The sequence below is a fragment of the Emydura macquarii genome, unplaced genomic scaffold, assembly GCF_026122565.2.
Source record: "Emydura macquarii macquarii isolate MOO-44397 ecotype Brisbane River unplaced genomic scaffold, CSIRO-AGI_Emac_v2 contig_3220, whole genome shotgun sequence".
Taxonomy (NCBI): Eukaryota; Metazoa; Chordata; order Testudines; family Chelidae; genus Emydura; species Emydura macquarii.
In genome coordinates, this window is record NW_027133357.1 from 1,988,683 (window position 1) to 2,000,027 (window position 11,345).

Here is an 11,345-nt window from a genome sequence, read left to right on the forward strand (position 1 = left end):
TGCAAAGAAGGAGCTCCTGACTGGTTGTGGGGCTGAACAAGGACTGAACCCAGAGCCTAGCCACACCAAGTGAGGGCACCATGATAGGCCCTGTTGGTCTGTTAGAGACTGAGCTCAGCTGAAAAGAACAGACCAACTAAGGTCTGTCCCTTGCTTCATCACATGGCTGGAAGCATTCAGTGTGGGAGACCATACAGATTGTTGGAGTACATCTGAGGTCTTTTCCACTGGGTGCCTACTTTCCTACACATGTGAGGCATGAGTCCTATGAGAATAATGCAGACAGCAAGTCTATCGGTGTTAGTACATAGCTGAAATTATGTCAGTGAAACAGAGAGAGCCGTGGATAGTCCTGAGTGGCCCAAACATGGAGCCATGCATCTGACAGTCCCTCCCCTTCCTGCTCTAGGTGCTGCTTACCCCTCCTCATTCAACCCATCTCATTGCCTGGCTGCTATACTTTACTCCGGTTTCATCCATTGCCTTTGTCTTCTTGTGTAACCACCTGAGCTCCTCTGGATTATTTCTCGGTCCTCAGTGGCATTTGTGACTTCCCCCCCGTCTGCAATGCCACCAACCTGCTGCCAATGCCCCTACTCTAGAGAGAGACTGCAGAGGTTCCATAAAACTGGGCCTAATACCAACCCCTGCTAGATTAGACACCCACACACAAACTGACCCTTTGCTGTTTGTTGCAACATTCCGTCAGCCCATTTTCAGGCCATGCTCTAGTATTCCCATCCAAAGCAATCGGGCTTAATTTGGGGAAAGACCAGGCCTATCCTATAAAGTTTTGTCAGCATAGCTGTGTTGGTCAGGGCTGGAAAAAACTACATCCCCTGGCTGACATAGTTATGCTGGCAACCCCTCACCTCCCTAAGGTTTATGCAACTATGCTGACGGAAGACAGCTGCTGTTGGTTTAGCTAAAGTCATTCCGGGAGGTGCTTCTATGCCTGCAGAAAAACCTCCATCTGTCGGTGTATGCTGCATCCACACTAGGGGACCTCTGCTGATGTAACTATCCTGATACAGCTGCACGGGCAGAGCCTGTGCAGTGTAGACTATCCTGCAAGGAATGGGAGAAACCACATCAGAAGCATTTTCTAAAATGCAGCCATGTAACCTCCATTGTGTGTCTCCGTCATGCACTGACTGAAGAGATGACATTCTTTGGCCTGTCTATCCCTTGCTTCCTGCTGCCCGTGATTCCCTTACCCTCTAGATAGTGTTAGATCTCTGATCCCAATGTTTGTTCCATTATTTTGTTAGGTGGACACTCTCTGTGCTGCTGCTGGGGTGGAATAAGGGGCTTCTGGCACTGCAGATAGAATATGGGGTAAGCAAGGCTTCCTGGCATCTCTATGGGGCGACGGATGCTGGATATGGAGAAGGGATCTGGGAGGCTCCGTGGGCAGGTCCAAGGATAGGAGTTCAAGAAAGGGGCTTTTCATGTATTTGTTTTCTTCTATAAGAGGGGGATTGAGAGGTGCAGAGACTGGGGCAAAAGGAGGAAGAGGGGAGGAATTTGTCTCCCTGTTCACATCCTTCTCCTCCTTAAAAATGTGTTTGCTTGGAAAACGGTGGCAATCAGGGATGAGAGAGACAGAAAGGCATGTGCACGGGTTGTCAGGCCTGAGCTGCTGTTCCAGCCTCCCCTTGATCTCTTGGATCGGCCCCTCTGTCTCCTTTACTGACACATGCAGAGAAAGGGGCAAGTCACCACACCAGCTTTTTCTACCTTACAGCTGGGTTAAATGAGGGATGCGTAACCTGGGCTGCAAGTCAACATGCTCCGCTCACGTGCAGCGTGTCTGTCTGTACGGTCGGTTTCTCCAGTCAAGCATGGACGCGTGCAGGTCAAGGGTTCTCCTTTTCATAGTTCAGGGGTGATGAGGGTTGCCGGGGATGGGCCAGGAGATAGCTCCTTCTCCCAGCATGCAGGTGCCCCAGGGCTTGTGAAAGTCCAGTTAGCTAGATCAGGAGACAGAAGCCAGCACACTGGGGTCCTGCTCTGGGACTGGGGCTCTTAGGAATGTCCGTAACATACCTAATACATGGCAATAATAATTAATAAGAGGCTGACCTAATGAAATTGAAGCCGAGCACAAAGACACTCACGGTTAAGCAGGCAGCTGCGCCTGACCGCATCAGTCAGGCCTGGAGTGAAAAACGGGGAACCAGGCTTGGTTGCAGGGCTTTGCCCTGGTTTCTTTAATCCAGCGCCCTGTTTGTGGGAAGAAACGCTAGACTCTTTGTGTAGAGTGGATTATGGGCAGAGGAGGCCAGCCGACGTCTGGCTGCTCCCCACCCCTGCCTCAGCTACTCTTAGGTGTGTGAGTGCAGAGGGGACCAGCTCAGAGGAAGGGAGGTTTCCTGTCACTTAACCCTGCCCAAGGGGGGTGCATGGCCCAGCTCACTGCACGCCATGCTGCCCCCAAGCCCTCAGGCCGAGGGGGGGCAAGGGGGAACAGAGGCACAGTGTGTGGACAGGCATGATCCATGGGATATTGGGGGCAGGGACAGCAGGAGCAGACCTTCCCCTGGAGAGGAATGGGGGGATCTCCTTGAGCTGACAGAAGTTGGGGGTTGCCTGGTGAAAAGTCAAGCTCCTCTGACATGGCAGAGGAAGTGCAGAAGTCTTGTGCCTCCCCAGGGTGGGTGAATAATGAGGGGACACAGTCCCCCTCCCCCAAACAAGAAGGCAACCACAGTATGGGAAGGGGGGCAAAGGATCATGCAGCCTTCCAGAGAGCCCTCCACAGGTTCTGGTCATAGACTTCTCCAAAACCTTTGAATATGTGCAATCCCCTGCAATGCTTCTGTGGTCTAACACTAGAGGGCGCCAGCAGCCTAATTATAGGGATACTGGTCAGTATCTCCGCATTTCAGCCCAATTCACTACTCCCTGCAGAACCGACCTCCGGGATTGGGTGTAGTTGTAGCGGTGTTGGTGCCAGGATATTAGAGAGACAAGGTGGGGAGATACTCCCGGTCTGGGAGCATTTCACACCCACTGGGCACAGGTGTAAATGACACACCAGGGGCAGGGCCGGGGAAATCAGGCCCTTCCTCTTTCCAAGAACCTGGTAGGCCCGGTTCCGTCCTAGGGTATGTGGCTGCACTGGACTCTCCAGTAGCCTCAGTGCAGCTGGGCCCACTCACACCCGGGCTGAAATGACCCTGGGTGCAGAACTGCCCCTGCTGTTTCTCCTGAGTTCTCTTGGGTAAAACCATCCCTGGGGTAACCCTGTACACTACTCCCAGGCTGACTAACAGCATCTCCCCTCTAAATCCTGGGCTGTACTTAGCACGCATGGGCTGGATGGCTGAGCGTCTGAAGGGCAGAGGCTGGGGCAGAAGGGGCAGCAGGAGAGAGGTGTGGATGGCATGCCCACGGCAGCCCGGCGTGGGAGGAGGAGGCAGCAGCTAAGAGACGGAGGATGAACGCAGCCTCTGCCAGCAGTTGTTTGGGAGCGATGGGTGTGTGAGCTGAGGCTCTGCCCTCGACTCTGACTCCTCACTAAAGGATCAGGAGCTCTTTTAAAATAGTGGCCATACAGCTGGTTAGGCAGTGCCAGGGACTCCCTTTCTATTCACAGCATTGGCGCTGCATAAGCAGCAGCAAAACAGTGTGCGCCCACCCTGCCCCAGAGGGAGCAGCACCATTGGGGCACATGAGGGGGGCGGTTGCCTTCATGGCCCACCCAACCTTCAGCCTCCCTGCGGGGAATGTCACTGAAGGGCTATGCATTGAGATCCCTGCTCCCATTACATGTTGCAGGTCACCAGAGAACCATCGAATGGGAAACAGCTTTCACTCACAATGGAAGTAGGTGGCCTAGAAATGAAAGGTGCCATCTCCCATTACTGATCCTCTCAGCACACTTGTCCCCCGAGACGATGGGAACTTCAACCTGGGTAGCCATTGGAAACAGGGCCTCAGTCAAACAGCTTACGTGGAGGACGGCAGCCCATCATGTCCCTGCACTGCTGTACTCCATGAGTCCATGGAATGTGATTCTATTCTATAGAGATTCTTCTCACCAAATGACGTGATGTGACCCTTTTAGCCTCCTGTAGGCAAGGAAGAGAATCACCAACCAAGCTCACCTAGTGGGCACTGCGTCCCCTCAACCTCCCTTGCCATTTCCATCTTCACCTGGTTATACAGGCCAGCGACTTTCTCACAGAAACATGCCAAGATTTTGTTCACCCTATAATCCACCCCTGTCCCCAGTCCTGTATTTCCCTAATTATCTTCCAAGATAGCTGTTTCTCAGCATGAGTGTAGAAGAGGATAATTTCCCAGAACCTGGCTTACTGAGTGTGTTCCCAGGATGTTCTTGCCAAGTGCCTATGTCACAGCTGGTCACTCTTGCTCCATTTAGTTAATTGTTTCGTACGAATAAATTGCTGATGGGAGCAGAATTCCTTGGCAATCAAAGGCTCTCTCTCTCTCAAGACTTCTCAGGGTGAGTTCAGAAACTTGTGCTCAGTTTGTGTTCCAGGAACTGTTTCCTAACCCCGCCCATCTTTGCAATGTAGCACTTCAAACTGGAACAGGTAAATAACATGAACGTCTTTCCATAGACTTATTCCGGCTCTCTCCTTCCAGTAGGACAGAGGCTCCTGGTTCATTAGGTGATGTGTTGGTCTTTCTTTGGAGAGTAAAATCTGGGAATCAGAGGCACCAGCCATTGCTCTGCTGATCTCCCATGGAGCATTGTTAGGATAAAATAGGACTTGGGAGTTACTACAGTCACCATTGTCACAGTGCATATGGGTTTGCCTTTCACAATGTTAATTCTGTGGGTATGTTCAGCCAAAGTTCCCCCATTGAAGGGAGAAGCAGGAGGATGCCAGGGTTACTGGTCCTTTGGTTTCAGGTACTATTCTGAGCAAGTGTAGTTGTGGAGAGAAGTTCAAGACTGACACCAGTGAGGCTAAAGCTCCTTGTCTGTAGAGAAGCACAGTCAGCAGAAGAGCAAGCTTCCTGTACACCCTGCCTGACTTGGAGGGACTCTTTGTGCCAAAGACCAAGTAGTTCAGTCTCCTGGGAGAGACAGCTGAGCCCACCTCTGATGGGGCCCACCTTAATGAACAGCTGTCTGCTAGGGACTGGGTGGAGACACTTCACGCATTCTTCACAGACTGAAGAAGTTGCAAGTCTCGGAGCCCGGGTCAACTGATTTGGGCTTACGCTGGAGGGCTAAAGCTAGCATTGTAGATATTCCTGCCCATGCTGGAGCTCGGGCTCTGAAACGGTCTTGTGTGTCCAGATTGTGAGCGGTTGAGGTCACATAATGAGGCCCTGGTCTAAGTGCTACTGCAGCATAACCAATAATAACGTTTGTGGGCCTGGGTTAGGGACCTGCAGACAGAGGAATTATCTACTCAGGAGAGCTGTGAGTGCAGGCGCTGTCCAAACGACCGGCACCCGTTAAAGGGAGGCAGTCCCACTAAGTGTATGAAAGAGCCACTCCATCTGGCGAAGCTGGCTGCGGAGATTGCTGGCCAAGTAATGAAATGGAACAGACAGAGTAAAACCACGTTGCTGTCTAATCTCCTTCAGGCTGAGTGACTCCGGGTGCCAGCTGGAACAACAAGAGGGCAAAATGTTGTGGCAGAAGAGGGAGTTTTAAGCCAATGAAGTCCTTCTCGAGTTGCCCATCTGGCCTACCCTACGTGTGCGCCTGGCTTGAGAGCATGGATACACAGGGCTAGGATCTGGCTTCATCTGTTGGAGCTGGAGCAGCTGAGCAATGCCCAGGTGTGAAATAGCCTTACAACGAAATGGACAGATCTTTCGTGAAGTTTTCGGTGAGAAACGTGATCCATTTTCCATCCCTCTTGTGGGACACCAGTCCCCCGCCAGGTGCTCCGTGCACACGCGTGGAGGAGAGCACTGTAGGTTCTCCCAGCAGTGGGGTTTACGAGCTCTCACCTTCCAGGTAACAGAGGATTCCTTTTCTGAGTGCCAGCCACTAAAAGGTGCAAACAAGGGCTTTGTTACAATAAAATAGCCCAATTCTCCCTAGCCCAGCCCAGTGCCAGGCTATAAGGGGAACCATGTTTCCTTATAACCGCCCCATATTGTTGCCCCCCCCACCCTGTGTTGTCCTGCTGAGCCTACAGCTGGCCTCTTCCCAGCCACAGGCAATGGGCTGCTTCCTTGTCCAGCTCTCCGCTCCCAGTCCCAGTTCTCAGCCTGCTGCTCCTGCTCACGCAACTTCTGTCCCTGCCCTGAGCCTGGTCCCCTCTGGGGCCATGCATGGATGCTGACTTTGGTAGCACAAGAGCCTCTACTGGTCACATCTGTCCCCTGCAGTTTAGCCGGGGCACAGGGACGTACTCCAGCGAGGGGCCAACAGGGATGTTACACTGCGTAGCATTTTGTATCATTGCTGGTAAATTCTGCAGCCATGCTATTTGCAGGAGGACGCACACACTCCAGGGACAAAGCTAATGTTCCTGTGGGAACTTCAGTGCTGAGTGTCTCTGACGTTTGTGTCATGAAAATATCGGATCTTGAATCACTAGAATCTCAAAACTGCATCACTGCAGCAGAGTCCAGAATCCTAACTATGAAAAAGTTGCCTCTGTGGGGGAGATTCGATAGCACCTTTTTGGTCTGGAATCAAATATTTTTGGTAACTTTGATTCAGGGACATTTTTCGATGTGAAAAGCTTCAAAGCTGAACAGCGACAATGTCAGAAGTGAGGATAAGCACAATGGGAGGTTCCTATGGTAACAACGAGTTGCCCACATACTCACTATTAACTCGTACCCTTAGCTGTGTAGCCAGGGTTTGGATATACCCAATGAGTGTAATCCGGGGAGTTAGCCAGGGCCAATGACAGACTCAGACCCAGACTCGACTTCTGGGACACACGGATATTGCAGAGCTTAGAGGGATTCACAGACATTATTAACAGCATCTGTCTGCTGCAGAATGTCAGGACATGAGGACAGGAGAAAGTGCCTTACAATGAGCGAACAGATGAGCGCCGTCGGGTTAGTTTATCAAAAAGGTTTCGAGAGGACCTGATTGTCAGGCTGGCTGGATCAGGGGGGCCCTTGAGGTGTATTCAGGAGCTCTGATTACTCCCTTCTACACCAGTCTTGCATTGGAGGTGTCACGCTGGCTGGATTGGGGGGGCATTTATTATATTATGTGACATCAGTATGTCAAAATCATAATAATTCATGTGAGATATGCCATGTCAGGTACTGTTAGAAAGGCTGTAATGTGCTAAGTAAGATGATAATACTTATGTTCATGTGTTGTATGTGTAATGGAAGTTATGGATATATTTGATATAGCTGTACTTCAAATTGTGCTGTATGAGACACACCCTAGGCAGGTTGGTGGCAGGACAATAGCCTGCTTAATGGACCATTGAGACATCCACAGATGCAAGGGGCCCAGGGGGAGAAGCCAGGGATATACCTGATGAGTCACCAGGACTTGCTCATGTGACTCTGGACTCCCTTTGGGTTCCTGTGAATTTCCACAAGCAGCATGGAAAGGACCAGAGGGTATATAAGGCAAAGCCTGGAATCCATTTTGTCATCATTCCTGTTCAGCTTTCAGCACCTGTCTACCTCTGGATCAAGCCATCTGCAGCTTCAGCTGTGCAACAAAAGACTGAGACCCATCCAATTACTGGATGTATACCAGAGGGACTATACAAACCTGCAAACTCCACAATTCTGCTAGAAACTTGATGTATATAAACATTCAAATCATTTGTATGTGTCTGATTGCTTTAATCCTTTAACAGTTCTCTTATGGTTTGTTTCTTTCTTTTTATAATAACCCTTTAGTTTTAGTTACTAAAGGATTGGCTGGCAGCGTGGTATTTTGGGTAAGATCCAAACTTATATTGCTCTGGTGCTGTGGCTGACCCTTTGCGGTCAGAGGGAACCTTTTTAGTAAAGAGCATAGAGTTTAAATAACTGGTCTCTTTACTGGACCTAGTGGCTTATTGAGAGCCAGAGACTGGAATGCAGTAAAGGGGGCTGTGTGTATTTGTATTTTGGGCTTCTTGATAAGCAGTGTGGGGAATCAAAAGCACAGTTTGTGGCTGGTTGGGAAGTCTGGCTCACACACCTCTATAAGGCAGGGTGGTGCTGTTAGCTCCATTGACTGGATGGGGGAAATAGTTCTCTTGTGCCTCAAGTGACTCACCCAAGGAGTCTGTAGGTGAGTGGGGAGTTTACCTCATGCCTCTTAAGTCCTAGGCTAGTACCTAATCATTGGGCCACCCTTCCTCTCTATACTGTCCTTCTCTCTGCCCAGCTCACCTCCTTATCATATACAGTGGAGAAAGAACTCAAAGAAGTCACCAGCGTCATCCAGGTCACAGCTGTGGCCCCAAACAAAGTTGCCTCTGAAGACCCTGGACAAATTTATGAGTGTGGTTGCTTCTGGGTTGCTTGTGATGGTGGGGGAGCAGGGCCCAGCCACCTTGGGGCTCACTTCTGGTTTGTCTTATGTTCCTAAAAGTTCATGCTTCAGCCGGTCACTGGCAGGGGTCAGGAAGGGATTTTTTTCGCTCTTTTGTATTCTGCATTGTTTGATTTTTGTTTTTTGATCTTTCCTCTGACGCGTGAGGGATGGCCATGGCTGGAGATGGGACATTGGGCAGGGTGGGACAGGGCTCAGAGGTGGCACTGAGCATTCACGCTCTCAGATGCTTGGCTTGGCTAGCTCACATGCTCGGGGTCTAGCTGATCGTCATATATGGGGTCAGGAAGGAATTTCTTCCAGGTCAGATTAACAGGGACCTGGGGGCTTTCTTGCTTTTCTCTGCAGTGTGTGGGATATCGGTCACTTGCCAGGATTATCTGGGTCCATCTCATTTAGTCATTCCCCTGCTTTAGTGAAGGCCTCGCACATTGGTGCACCTCGGTCCCTCCTATTTTCTGGTTGTGGCACATAATAGTCTAGTCCTCTGTGGGCTTTAATACTGGGGTCTGATATCAGTTGCTGGGTTTAGTGGGCAGGGGCGGGGTGGGGTTGGTGGCCTATGATATATAATAGATCAGACTGGATGATCTGGTTCCCTCTGGCCTTAAACTCAATGCCAGGGGAGAATGGTCCCTTTGAAAATCAGGTCACTGACAAATCCTGACTTCAATGTTTTACCTGGCTCCACTCACATCTCTTGTAGAATTTCCCTGAACACAATCTGTCCTTTCAATGAGCTAACAAATGTGTCACCCATATTACAAGATCTTTTATTCTCTAGACGGTAGCTGTGCTCGCCTGTGTGCTGCTGGGTAATGGAGCCTCGGTGTATTTCGATTACCAAAAGCACAGCATGGGAACTGAAAAAGCGAGAAGCAATGTTTAAATCAACCTGGCTGGCTGGGTCCTGGTAACGTCACCCGACACCAGATGGCCTGTGTTATGCAGAAGATCAAACTAAAGGCTCTTAGTCTTCTCTTCTGCCCTTAGACTCTGCGAAATCTCAGAGTGCCTCCCAGGAGATAATAAACAATTTTACAATAGGCCATATATTCTGCCCTGTGTCTGGATTGTGTTTTAAATGTTTGGGGGTTTTTTCCCCCTTCTCCTTTGCTGTTTTTAGTTGCAGTTTTCTTCCATCCCTGTTCTTTCTTATTCTGCAACCTCTTTCTTCGTGTCACCCCGCTTTCCCCTGTACCCAGCAAAACTCCCCTCTTCCATTGCCCTTTTCTTGTGCCGCTCTCAAAGTGCTCTGTAAAGGATGCCTGTTATCATTCTCCCCAGGTGATAAATGCAGAAGTTGAGGCATGGAGAAGGGAAGCAGCTTGCCCACGGTCACACTGCAGGGCAATGGTTAAGGTAGGAATAGACTAGAGTCCAGCTCTCTGGAGTCTCCAGGTGTGTCTACACTGGATATGAGTGGCAGGACAGGTTGGCTGCCCAGAGAATGATCCGTTCTGAAATCTTAGGTATGTACTCAAGCCGCCACCCCCTGCCACCTGCTTTATTTAATGTGCTAGCTCCCATTGGTATGTCTACCTAAGCTTGGAACTGCATCTTTCAGCCAATGTAGACACTGTACTGTCCACTAGCCCACACGGCCATGCACAGGGCTGGTGGTTGTGTATTATCTATACCTCCATCATCCATCACTCCTATACCCCAGAGCAACCCACCCACTTTGTAATTCCCATTGGCTTTTTGCTCAAATTTAGATTCTCTCTTCCTTCCTCTTCCATGTTCTCTCTCTTTTTTTTTTTAATGATCTACTTGAAAGCGCTTAAACAGGCTCTTGGGTCCATTAAGAGAAAAGGTTTTAGCTTGTTGTGAATCTTCCCTAATAAACAGCACGTCACATGGGCACTAATGCAAAGCATGTGGTGAGATTTTTCTTTTTTATATTTGATTTTATTTTTGATGTTATTGGTTCACATGGGCCGCTTGCACCTGGAAAATTCATCCTTTTCTGTAATCAAAATCTAGAAGACTCAGAGGCCTGGTCTACACTGAAATTAGGTCATCTTAACATTGCTCAGGTTGTGAAAAATCCACACCCCTTAGTGGCGTAACTAGCGTGACCTATCCCCTTGCCCTGGGGAGGTGGAGAACTCCTCCCTAAGGGAGGGGGATCGGTCAGTTTAACTATGCTACTCAGGTAGTATCTACACTGAAGCACTAGAGTGGCGCAGCTGCAATGGTTCAGCTGCACCACTGTAGCGTTTCAAGTGTAGACAAGCCCACAGTACTTCCATTTACAGAATCTCCTCCCCTGGGGCATTGCGTCTGAACTCACAGATCTGTCAGCCGCAGGGAGGTAACCAGTTTTATGTTGTTCTGTGTTTCTACAGGTCTCTCCCTCAGGAAGAGATGGGCACGGTGAGGGAAAATGTTCTTATTTGTTCCATGAACTGCCACATGCTGATTTTTTCCAATGGAAATATTTGGCCAGCTCCTACAATGCCCTGAACATTAACTTCATTATAAATGGTTATTCGGAATTGCTCTTGCTCCCAGGTGGATAACATTAATGCTAGCTCTCTCTGGTGATGGTTTGGGATTAAAATAGGCTCTGTTCATGGAAAAAGTATTCGTGAATGAAAAGGGGGGAAAAAAAAATCCCAAACCTTATATCTGGATCCTAATGACAAAGTGCTGATGTTTGCCTTTTTCAGGAGACACGCCCCCTCATCTGGAGTATGCTAAACTCAGGGTTGGGTCAGGAATCTGTTACTTCAGGCAAATCAGATAGTGCAAAAATGTGCCTGGTCCGGCGACTTATCCTGCCAAGAACAAAGCTGGCAGAGATGTTGTTTCTGGAGCTTTGGAATGCTCACCTATTTTTGATTCGATCAAGTGGTGTGTTAACCTT

At 49.5% G+C, this 11,345-nt stretch overlaps 1 long non-coding RNA gene across 1 annotated transcript; it reads left to right on the top strand.

Moving 5' to 3' along the window:
• Positions 1–1,271: 1,271 nt before the first annotated feature.
• On the top strand, positions 1,272–11,345 carry LOC137142416 (uncharacterized). The gene is made up of 3 exons (XR_010916916.1): positions 1,272–1,338; positions 9,761–9,835; positions 10,825–11,345. It is a non-coding gene; the product is annotated as an uncharacterized lncRNA (long non-coding RNA).